The 12,587-nt window shown below is 42.8% G+C and overlaps 1 non-coding gene across 1 annotated transcript; it reads right to left on the bottom strand.

The window, feature by feature from the left end:
• Window positions 1–765: 765 nt before the first annotated feature.
• LOC111758034 (small nucleolar RNA SNORA2/SNORA34 family) lies at window positions 766–902 on the bottom strand. Its single transcript, XR_002792275.1, has one exon. It is a non-coding gene; the product is annotated as a small nucleolar RNA SNORA2/SNORA34 family (small nucleolar RNA).
• Between the last annotated feature and the right edge of the window lie 11,685 nt (window positions 903–12,587).

Here is a 12,587-nt window from a genome sequence, read left to right as displayed (position 1 = left end):
ACACACAAACTGTCCACAAGCACTTGAAAAGATGGTTCCTCTTACTAGAGACAGGGAGCTACTTTACAATACTTTTCAGCGAAGTTTTCATTAGTGTGTGTTTGCATAACGATTACGGTCATTGTGAGGAGTTGGCACGCGCTCCTAACACACTGATTCTTTTTATTTCCCGTTCCCCTTCCTTCCATCTCTTGACTCTTCCTACGTGCAGAAGATCATTCTGTTTCCTATTAGCTATCTTTTATTTTTGTTCTTAAATTATCGATACATTTTTGGGTTTCTTTTTTTTTAATTTTTATTTTAAAGGGGGTAAAATTAAACAGAACACAATGGGACATAAGGAAGCAATGTAAGAGATAAATTTCAAAGCTAGGTGACTTGAGATCTTCACTGTCTATCATATTGTCTCTTGTTTTCTTCCAAATAGTTGTCCATGTCTTCACATACAGAGAATTCATACAAAACGACATAGTATAAAACTGATCCGAACAGAATGAGGAAAGTGTTTTAGGTCTTTAGAACCAGACCACAGGGAAGTCACTAATAGCTGTTATAGAGTCTCTCGTTCTCTTCAAAACAGCGGTCTATGCTTTCACATATATTGAAGTTCAACAAAATGAAACAGACGGGGGAGGGGTGCTGGGTTTCCTGGTGCTCCAGGTCCCAGCATGGCGCGGGTGCCAGTAAATGCCAGAGGCTCCCGTCCTCGGCCACAGGAGCCTGCCATGCTCACAGCCTCTCACCAGTGGGGAAGGGGTTACTTCAAGCTGTTTCTTTCTAATGAACTGACCACTTCACTGCCCAAGTTCTGAAATGGCCAACAGACCATAGAAAGACATCTCTTTAGGCTCCTGCTTGAAACTAACAGCGTCAGGAAACTGCTGGCCTTGATTCAGGGCCAGTGGGTTTCTCATATAAGAGAAACCACACACTGTGTAAGCTCATGTATCTGATTTATTTCACTAAATATTATGGTCTCAAAGTGTATCTGTTTTCCTAAGACTGACTGAAGATACCCTTCTTTATAGCAGAGTAGTACTCCATTGTTTACTGACCCATTTTTTTAAAAATTTTATTTAAGAAAAAAAAAAAGCAGAGAAAGAGTACAAGTTATACAGATTTACAGAAAAAAATAAACAGTAGGAAATCACTAGTTAATGGATTACATATTGTCATCTTAGAAATAATTGTTCAAGTCACAAAATTAAAGCTTGTAGAGTGGACATTCCAACAATGATACTGCAAACAGTTCTGTTCAATGATCCAACAAAACTCAATGATATCATTATCTATCTTATACACTTAAATATACATGCAGTTATATCGTTTAGAGCACTTTCTTTTCCTCTCTTTTGTACAATGACAATTACACATTTTGGGTTTTGTTGCTCCCACAGTTCTTATTACTTTTTTGGAAGAGTGTAGAACCAAATGTGACATTACAGAACAGAGTCAGTCAAATCAAAAGGGTGGACGTAATAGATAATGTAAAAGCATAATACAAGGTGATCAACAATGTTTACCATAGTGCCTCCCGCTATCTCTAATAGAAATGCCTATATCATCAGTTATAATAAGATTGAACAAAACAGTAAAGAACAAAACCAACAAAACCAAAATATTGGAGACATTATAGGTCTTCAAAAGTAGATAATAGTCAACGAAAATGGGCGTCATAATGAATCTCACTATCTTCACAGCTGTTGCCTAAACTTTCGAACCTGGTACTATCAAGCAAAACAGAATAGGGGAACATCAGTCAAAACAAGATGGTGAGAGCAATTCAGGGATTTAAATCAAGATAATGGAAAGTCAAAGTGGGTTACTATAATATATCCTGCTATTTTTAAATTATTTTTCCCTTAATTAAAAGGATAAAAATAAAAAAGTAAATAATGAAGTGGAGATTGAGATAAAAGAGGGCATAACAGCAAAACAGCGCAGATCAAAACATAACCATTTAAGCAGAATAGTGTTTCACCACAAGATAATCCTGACATAAAAGTAGTTACCACATTGTCTCTTTCCTTGAAATCTTTGAGTATAACTTCGTATACTGTAGCATCAGATATATCAAAACAATGTAAAACCATTTAAGAGAATGACAGTATTACAGGGTATTTAGAATCAACTAACAGAAAATGAACAATGGTTTCTGTATAATCTCCTTGTCTTTATTTTTTTTTATTCTTTTTTTTTTTTGTCTTTTTTTTATTTTTTTATTGGTACCGGGGATCAAACTCATGACCACACACTTGCAAGGCAGGTGCTTATGCCACTGAGCTAAATCCCCAGCCCCAATCTCCTTGTCTTTAAAAGCTTTTGCTTATACTATCATACATAATAAAATGTAGTAAGATACCACCTGTTTAGACCAATGGAGACAGAAGAACAAAAGCTTGATGAGACTTCAAAACAAGATGATACTAAATCAGCATTACCTATTAAGATGTCATTTTCTCCAAAATAGCTGTTCCTATCATCCAATCTTCTCTGCCTCATTTCTGTTGAGCTCTTTTTCTGTCATTAGTTGTCAGTTTGTCTTCTTCATTTTGTTTTCTGCTCCATTCATTGTGGCCTCTCTGCCACTATTTCTGGATTCTTTGTATTTTTCTTTTTTAGAATATTCTGCAGTATTCTCTGTAGAGTTGAATTGGTGGTTGCATATTCCACTAGTTCCTCTTTATCCTGGAAGCACCTTGTTTTTCCATCAATTTCCAGGGATAGTTGTGCAGGATATCTCAATCTTGGCTGTAGATTATTATCTTTCAAAGCTTGAATTATTTCCCCCCACGCTCTTCGTGATTTGATGGTTTGTGCAGAGAAATCTGCTATAATTCTGATGGATGTTCCCTTGTAAGTGGTCTGTTTCTTGTCTCTGACAGCTTTTAATATTCTGTTCTTGTATTGAATTTCTGGAATTTTAATTATTATATGTCTGGGTGTTGCTCTGTTTGGGTTGTAGGTGGCTGGGGTCCTGTATGCTTCATACAACTGAGTATCTTTACCTTTTGCTAAATTAGGAAAATTCTCCTGGATTATTTCTGTGAGTAGCTTTTGTAGTTCATTTGTTTGTGTCCCTACTTCTTCTTTTATGTTCTTAATTCTTAAGTTATGGATCCTCTTATCAACTTCTAGTCTTTGTATTATTGCTGTTTGTTTCTTTGTTATTTTTAAGAAGTTTTTCATTTCATTCTCCCATATTACAAACCTGCCCTCCAGTTCAGATAATCTGTCCTTAGTTTCTTTCAAGCTGTTATGCCAGTTTTCCATAGACTTTTTAGTTTCCTGGTAGTCTCTTTGAACCTGCTTCACGTATTCTATGCTTTCTCTATTTTCTCCATCAAACAATTCTCCCCTCTTTTTCTGTTCTTCCATTCCACCATCTGTTTTTTCTTGGGTGGTGCTTAGCATTTCTCTAACTATTCTGCTTATTTCTAGCTTCAGGTCATTAATAACTTCATTCCTGAACTTGTCTATGAGGCTCTCTAGATGGCGCTTTATGTCTATTGGTGTGGTGACCACTATTGTCTGTTTCTCAGGATTGGGGGCTGAAGGGCCTTTCTTGTTGCTCCCTCTTCCCATATTCTTTGTTCCTTATATATGCAAGCGTATATAGGAGGCCCAGCTTCCTTCCCTGTTAGTCACAGTCTGATTGAATTGCCCCGGCTAGGTGTTCCCGCCCACCGCAGCACACCAGGAAGTTGCAGCTCAGGCAGCCTACGTGGGGCCTGCCCCTCCAGGCCACCCTCAGGCTCTGGGATCTGGGTTGTGCCAGCCTACTGGGTCTCAGCCAGCAGTGTCACGTAGGCTAGGCACTTCTCACCAATCTCGCTTGAGAGGGGGATACGTGGCTGAAGTCGCTGCAGCGCCCTGCTCCCGCAAGTCTGCCCAGTCCCAGAATGACCTCCGCTGGAGTCTCCTAAACTGTGGGAGAGTGTCAGTTTCTCTCACTCAAGTCAATGCACAGCTCCCCGCCCGTCCTGTTTTCAACTCCGTTCGCCAATTCCCGTTCTCAGAGCTTCCGCGCGTCTCTCTCCCTGCCGAGCCAATGTAGATGCAGCTGCCACATGGCGGGAAACCCAAATCCTGGCTTCCAATGGCGCGGGCTCCAGCTTCCACGAAGAGGCTTTATCTGTTCCTGTTATAGCACCAGGATTGCATTCCAGGTTGGTTTCTTTCAGCCCAGTTCGTTCTTGGGTCACCGGGGCATATCTCCTCCTGCTTATGATTCCTTACTCAGCTCCATTCCTGAATTCTAAGCTGGGTGTTTCAGAGAGCCTCCGTAGCTGCTGCTATCTGTCCGCCATGTTCTCCCCTGACTCATTTCTTTATCCACTTCTCTGTGGATGGACATACAGAAGACCACTTTCAAGATGTAGCTACTGTGAATTGTGCTGCTATAAACACGGGCATGTGTGGGTCACTGCAGTGGATGCCTGCAGCTCCACTGGAAAGACCCAGAAGGGGTGGAACAGGGCAGGAGTTTACTGCACTGGAGAGCTGCACAGCATAAGACGCCACCTCACACCCCTCAGCAAGACGAAAGAGAGAGTGGAGGGCGAGCGGGGTGTGGGGAGAGACCTGGCACACTGCTGGGGAGACGCGGCTGGAGCAGTAGGCTGTGGCCGGAAAAATCATACACTGCTGGAGTCCGGAGCTGCGAGGTGGACAGTCACATGCAGGACTCGGGATTTACACTACTATTCATGATGGTCCCCCAGAGTTAAATACGAGGAGAGGCAGGAAACCTGTCCACACACTAAAGACCCAGAGAATCCAGCCGAGGGCCTGGATCCCATGGAACAGCCTGCACGAGTCCAGCTGGAGGCCAGGAGCCCAGGACAATGAGTCCAAGGTCAGCAGTGGACACCAGAAAGCCCATGGCAGCAGGGTGAAGGATCTGTGCCAGCAGGCCGAGGGTTCTGCACTGCAGCCAGGAGCCAACGCTCCACAGCCAGCCTCAGCGACAATGCAGCTGAGTCCATATCAAGGCCAGTGCGAAGAGCTCCCCCAGGAGAACCCCCGGCTCCACACAACACTTGGGAGAACCCACTTGCCTGCGCTTCCTCTCCAGGTCTCCTCCTCATGTTGCAACAGCCCTCAGGCGGGCGTCCACGCCCTGCACTGCACCCATGCAGTTCAGTTGGTGTTAATTGACTTGACTGGTTTTTATCCACAATGCACATGGGATTACCGTGCAATCCAGCAAGTCACTCGGGTGTGTGTGTCCAAAAGAACTGAGAGCAGGGCGTTGAAGAGATGGTGTACATTCGTGTGCACGGTTACTTTATTCACAGTTGCTAGGAGGGGGAGATAGCCCAAGTATCCACCTGCGGATTGAATGGTAAACCATGGGACCCGCAGCCTTCACAAGGGAAGGGCTGGCACACAGAACCGCGAGGGGCTGCGCTAGCTCAGACAACCCAGGGGCAAGAACACAAATCCTGACTTCACTTACACAAAGTGTCCCGAGTGGTTAAATTCACAGGGACGTAGGATGGTGGTTACTGGGTGGGTTTAGTAGGGGCATCAGAGTTGTTATTAGTGGGAACAGTTTCAGTTTTGCAGGCACAGAAAGTTCCGGAGATTGGTCGCACAGTAATGTAAATATACTCAACATGGAATTGTGCCTTTTCTTTATTTATTTTTATTTTTTGTCTTTTTGAGCCAGGGTCTTGCTATGCAGTTCAAGCTGCTCTTGAGCTCACTTTGTAGCTCAGGCTGATCTCAAACTCAGTGATCCTCCTCCCTCAGCCTCCCACATGCTGGGATTATAGGCCTGTGCCACCAAGCCCGGCTACTGGTTGATTTCTTAGTAGCCAATTTTTCCAGGATGAGGAGAAATCTTAGTGTTGTTTTAATTTGTATCTCTTAATGACCAGTGATGTTGAAATGTTTTTCATATATTTATTTACTGTTTGTATTTCTTCATCTGAGAAGTATATATTCATCTGAGATGCCCATTTTTGGATTGAGTCTTTAAATTTGGGAGGACTGATTTTTTGAGTTCTTTATATGTTCTTAATAGCAATCCTTTGTCTGAGGAACAGCTAACAAACATTTTTCCCACACTGTGGATTGTCTCTTCATTCTCAATGGTTTCTCTTGCTGTACAAAAGCTTTTTAATAAGATGAGATCCCAGTTGTTGATTCTTTGTGACAGTTCCTATGGAACCGGAGTTTTGTTTATAAATTTTTTGCCTTTACTTATGTTTTCAAGAGTTTTGCTGGGAGTTTAGCTCAGCAGCTTAAGTGCCTGCCTGGCAAGCATGAGGTTGTGAATTCAATCCCCAGCACCAAAAAAAAAAAAAAAAAAAAAAAAAAAGAGCTTTACCTACTCTATCTTCCAGCAGATTTATTGTTTCTGTTTTAATATTTAGATCTTTGATCCATTCTGAATTTAGCTTGGTGCATGGTGAAAGATATAGGTTCAGTTTTAACCTTCAGCATGTGTAGAGCCAGTTTTTCCAGTATCGTTTATTAAAGAGGCTCTCTTTCTTCCAGTGAAGGTGTTTGGCACCTTTGTTAAAGATAAGGTAGCTTAGCGTGTCTAGAGTTGTTTCTCCATCTTCTAATCTGTTCCCTTGGTCTTTGGGTCTGTTGTTTCACCAGTACCATGCTGTTTTTTATTTTTTATTTTTTGTCTTTTTGAGATGGGGTCTCGCTATGCAGATCAGGCTGGCATTGAGCTCACTTTGTAGCCCAGGCTGGTCTTGAACTCACAACGATCTTCCTGCCTCAGCCTCCCAAGTGCTGGGATTACAGACCTGTGCCACCACGCCCAGATTTCTTTTTAATCACAGTTTTATCGTGTGATTTCAAGTCAGGGATTGCAATGCCCCCTTCTTGTCTTTGTTGCCCCGGATTGCCTTTGCTATTCTAGGCTTTTCTGGTTTCAGATGAATTTTAAGACGGTTTTCTCTAATTCTGTGAGATACGCTATTGGGATTGCATTGGATCTGTGTAATAGCTTTGGAAGTATGGCTATTTTCACTGTATTGATTCTTCCTACCCAAGAGCACAGGATCTCTCCCCATTTCCTAATGTCCTCTTCAATCTCCTTTTCCAGAGTGCTGTAGTTTTCAATGTAGAGGTCTTTTACAACATTCCTTAAATTGATTCCTAGGTATTTCATTTTTTTGGGTGGTATTGTAAAAGGTGTTTTCCTGATTTTTCTCAATGAGTTTGCTATTCATGTGCAGGAAGTCAACTGATTTTTGAGTGTTGACTTTGTATCCAGCTATACTACTGAATTTGCTTATTAAATCTACCATTTTTTTAGTGGAGTTTTTGGGGTCTTCTTTGTAGAGTATCATGTCATCTGCACAATAGTGATAGTTTAACTTCTTCCTTTTATGTTGGGGTCTGAGCCTAGATCCCCAAACCCCCAAAAGGGCGCACAGTGAAGGCCCAAAGGAATGAGACACGGGGCATGACCTTTAGGGCTGCAGGAGGACTGAAATCCTCGGCAGCGTCCTAACCCTGCTGGCTGGCCGGCTGACTGATGCTGGGCAGCCTGTATTTAATCAGAACAAGCAAGAAGTTGAAGGGAAAATGCAGGAAACCTGAGCAGGATCTTGGGCGGGGTTAAGGACCCCTCAGAACAACTGACAGATGCTAATTAAGGAAAACTATCCAGACAGTCTCCAGGGTCTCCAGGTGTCCCCAGCCATGGCTATCTTGCTCCCTGAAGTGTCTCCTCCTTCTCAGTTCAGCCATGCCCGGCCACCCCACAGCCCTGCATGTGTACCCAGCCTCAACGGTCTCCAATAATTTTATTTCTTTCTCTTGTCTAATTTCTCTGGCTAAAATTTCTAGGACTCTGTTGAAGAAGAGTGGAGGCAGTGGACATCTTTGTCTTTTTCCTGATTTTAGAGAGAAAGCTTTCAGTTTTTGTCCATTTAGTACGATTGTGGCTGTTGGTTTGTAAGAGATGGTTTTTATCAGATTGAGATGAAGACCATCTATTCCAATTTTCTGTAGGTTTTTTTTTTTATCATGAATGGGTGCTGCACTTTGTCAAAAGCTTTTTCTGCATCTATTGAGATGATCCTATGATTTTTGACCTTGGCTCTGTTAATATGGTGAATTATATTTATGGATTTACATGTGTTGGACCTTCCTTGCGAGATGAATCCTACTTCATCTGTGGTGTGTAATCTTCTTGATGATTTGATACAGCCTGTTTGCCAGTATCTTATTGAAGATTTTTGCATCTATCTTCATTAGGAAGGCTGACTGGAATTCTGCTTCTTAGGTACATCTCTGACTTTGGTACCAGGGTAATGCTTCCTTCCAGGAATGAATTTGGGAGTATTGCTCCCCTTTCAATTTCATTAAAGAGTTTGAGAAGTAGTGGTGTTACGTCTTCACTAAATTTCTTGTAGAATTCAGCAGTGAATCCATCAAGGCCTGGGCTATTCTTTGTTGATAGGTTTTCAATTACACGGTTGATTTCATGGATTGAGACTGGCTTTTTAAGGATGTTTATGTCTTCTTCATTCAGCTTATTTTTTTGATTCAGCTTTGATGATTCATGTTTCTAGGAATCTGTCCATTTCTTCTCTATTTTCCATCTTGTTAGAATGCAAGTTTTCAAAGTAGGTATGGATGATCTGGATTTCGGCAAGGTCTGTTGTGATTTCACCCTTTTTTTTTTTTTTTTTGTCTTTTTCGTTTTTATTGGTACCAGGGATCAAACTCACAACTGCCTGCTTGCAAGGCAGACGCTTCTGCTGCTGAGCTAAATCCCCAGCCTGCTCTGAGCTTTTTAATTTCCTCCCTCATATGAGCTTTTGGTGTAGCCTGCTTTTCTCTCTCTAGAAGTATGAGGTTCACCATTAAGTTGTGTTTGCTATGTTTTCCTTTATTTGCTGCTATAAATTTCCCTCTTAGGACTGCTTTCATTGTGTCCTTTAAGTTGTGATCTGTTGTATTGTTATTATCATTCAACTGTAAAAACTAATTTCTCTTTAAATTTCATCTGTGACCCATTGGTTGTTTAGGATGGTGCTATTTAATTTCCATGTGTTTATGACATTCTTGTGGTTTATTTTACTGATTTGCAATTTATCCAGTCTGATAGGATGGGATAGCATGGGGTAATTTCACTTCCTTTGCAGTTACTTAAGTGTGTTCTAGGAGCCAGTATGTGATCTATTTTGGAGAATGTCCTGCGTGCAGCTGAGAAGAATGTGTATTCTGATGTAGGGTGGAACACTCTATACATCTACTACCTCCATTTATTCAAAAGTTTGGTTCAGTTCTAATATTTCATTATTGACTTTTTTGTCTAGTTGATCTACCTTTTTGTGACAGTGGGATATTGAGATCTTCCAATACACTCCTTTTTTAATTTTTATCCCAGGGATTGAACTCATGACCTCACACCTGCCAGGCAGGCGCTTATGCTGCTAAGCTAAACCCCTGATCCCTGTCAATACATTTGTGTCAGGGCTTATTTGGTTTTTCATGTCCATTAGTAATTGTTTATATGGCTGGGTGCACTGGTATTTGTTGCATATATATTTATGATTGTTATCTCCTCTTGGATTGTTCCTTTTACAAGGATGTAGTGTTCTTTGTCTCTCTTAATCAGTCTTGGCTTGAAATGTACTTGGCGTGCAAATAGCATAACTACCTCTGCTTTCTTTCTGGGTTCCTGTCACATGGAGTATTGATTTCCATCCTTTGACTTTCACTCTATGAATTTCTTTTAGAATTAAATTGTTCCTTATAAGCAGCATATTGTTGGATCTTGCTTTGTGATCCATTCTGCCAGTCTGTTTGTTGTCTGGTAAACTGAGACCATTAACACTGATGGTTATAATGGTATGTACTGACTTATCCTTGTCAGGTTATTTTCCTGTTGTTGGCTCCCTTGTTTCCTCCTCCGTCTAATTGTTTGCCTTTCCTGGTGGGTTCCCTCTATTGGGGTTCATGGAGCTGAAGTCCTTATTACTTCTTTCTAGAGTGCCCTTCAGAACACTTTGGAGTGCTGGTTTGGTGGTCACAAATTTCCTCAGATGTTCTTTGTCATGGAAGTATCTTATTTCTCCATCAATTATGAAAGATAGTCTTGCAGGGTACATCAATCCAGGTTGAAAGTTTTTTCCTTTAGAATTTTCCTTGACTTGAGAGTTTGTGCTGAAAAGTCGGCTGGAATTCGAATGGGCTTTCCTTTATAGGTGATTTCTTTCTTTTCCCTAACAGCTTCTAGGTTCTATTCTTGTGGTGAATTTCTGGAATCTTGACTATGATGTGCCTGGCTGACCATCATAAATATGTTCCATATGTCTTGTTTATCTGTATGTCAAATTCTTTTTCTCTAACAGGAAAGTTTTCTGTCATGATGTCTGTAAATATTTTTTTTTAAGTGTCATTTGTGGTATCTCCTGCTTGTTCATTGACTTCAATCAATCTTAAGTTATCCTTCTTTGTCTCATCTAGCAGCTGCTGGGTTGATTTCTCATGGTCCCAGGCTAGTTTTGAGAAATCTTTCTTCTCCTGGTCACTAATTCCAAGCCTGCCTTCAGTATCTAAGATCTTCACATGGGCCTCATCTACTTCAAATATTTTCAATGAAATTTTTATTTTCCTGGCTATCTGCTTGAATCTGCTTTACGGATTCCATTTTTTTCCTATGCTGAGCTTTCATAATTTTCTGAATCTCATCTTTTTTTTGTCTGTGTCTGCTCTGACATCACTTAGTATGGTGTGTATTTTGGTGATCTCTGTAGTTATGAGACATTACTTTTGATTTAATTTTATTCAGAGCCTCATTTAGTTCCTTTGTTACCCCTTCCAAGAGGCCTGGTGGGGGCTTTCAGATCATCCCACCTCATTGCCCCCCTGGATTTGCCTTTGGTGACCTCAATATCTGGGGTTGCATTTTGTTTAATGTCTTCTCATTTTGTTTTCTTTCTTTTAAAGTTTAATTCCTGGGATGATGCTTATAAACTGGCTATCGTATTTTGCTTTATTGCTAGTATTTAGATCTCTTAGGTGATGATGGCTTCTCTCAGGTGTCTTTCAGGCGTAGCTGGCTTTTGGGTTTTGAGTCTGTTGAAGGTCTGACCTCGGCAGTTTGCTGAAGGTGGGCAGTTGTTCGTTTGGCCCAGTCCCTGGCCCTCTGGCACTGTGCCACAGTACTTTCTGAGACCTCGGTCAGTCTCAGTCATGGACCACCAGGCCCAACAGCTGTTTAGAACAAGTGTTTGCACTGCAGGTCTCCCGGGTCCAAGGCACACACTCTCCCCCTTCTTGTTCTCCTCACTCTGCCGTATGCCAGCATGCAGTGACCCCGAGAGGCACTTTCTCCACTGCTTAGCACCCCGCCACCCTCCCAGACTCCCCTCATTTTTCACTGTCTGTCTATGAACTCCCTGAGCCTTGGGCCTTCACCTCGGTGCCACAGTGCTGAGTTCACAGCAGACTTAGGGGCTGGCAATGCCCTCGGCTTCCCCTTTGGTCTGTTCAGGCTGCTGAACTGTTAGCAGTTGTGACAGGGAATAGAACAGAAATCTGTGGAGCTTGGAGACCACAGGCTCATTTTGCAGTTAGGACCACTCAAGTCAAGGCACCATGGGTTCATCACTTGGAAAGGAACTCAAGACCCAAGATCAAGCTGCAGCCTTAGCTAGCATATGGTGTGACCCTGGCTTCCACATCTCAAGAGCTAAGTCACAGGAATGAAGGGTCAATGAGAGATGAGAGGCCACCTTAGGAGGACAGGAAGCCACCAGAGCGTGCCCTGAGACTAGGCTAGGGTGCAGCGCTAGGTGCTGGGGCCTCTGAGGAGTGAAGTCATGACTGGGCTCCTGGCTCTGAAGGACAGGGAGAATCCCATCTTACTAACTATGTGCACAGGCAGGAGTTAAGGAACGCATTGGTAGACACAGAGCACATGTGGGTTTAAACTTTTAGGCTGGAAAAATGACATCAGGAGTTCTCTGAAACATCACTGTGAGCACGTAAAATAAAGACCTCACATCAGCTTAGTGGATTCGCCATGTACCCCAATGCGATCATCACCTACCTGCTCTTCTGGCCTTATTTCCTAGGACAGAAACTTTAGGGAGATGACAGTAAGCCAAGCCACAACACCCATGGCAAGGGTTACGAGGACGCACGACCCAAAAGCAGCCACGCTGGGGAGATGTAACACCGCACGACAGGCCGACACCTGTGTCGGTAGGACCTCAACTAAGTGGGGAAGATGTGGTCAGAATTCCTTCCCTCCGGCCTTTGGGCCCAGCCAGGGCCACGCGAGGCTGGTCTGGTTCTGAAGATGGGGCAATGCCATAGGCTGCGTCCCTCTGGAAGGCCCACAGGAAGAGTGCTGTGCCTGGCTCAGGGGAGGAGGAGTCACAGGTGGCAGTGGTGGCCATTTCCACTGCAGGCTGCGGGGCTTTTCTTCTTAGAGCCGATTCCTGCCTGACCCTTTTCACCACTGGGTACACAGCACAAGCATGGAGGATCCTGTCCTCCAGTTTATGTGAAGGAAAAGCAGGCTCCCCCCACCGCATGCAAAGTGCCTGCTCAGTCAGTAGAGCAGGACAGCAGCAACCTCCTTCTGCTCCGGG

This window comes from Cavia porcellus, unplaced genomic scaffold, assembly GCF_034190915.1.
Source record: "Cavia porcellus strain 051 isolate PalLab524CR breed Dunkin Hartley unplaced genomic scaffold, mCavPor4.1 scaffold_28, whole genome shotgun sequence".
NCBI lineage: Eukaryota > Metazoa > Chordata > Mammalia > Rodentia > Caviidae > Cavia > Cavia porcellus.
This window is presented reverse-complemented; position numbering and strand designations above follow the sequence as displayed.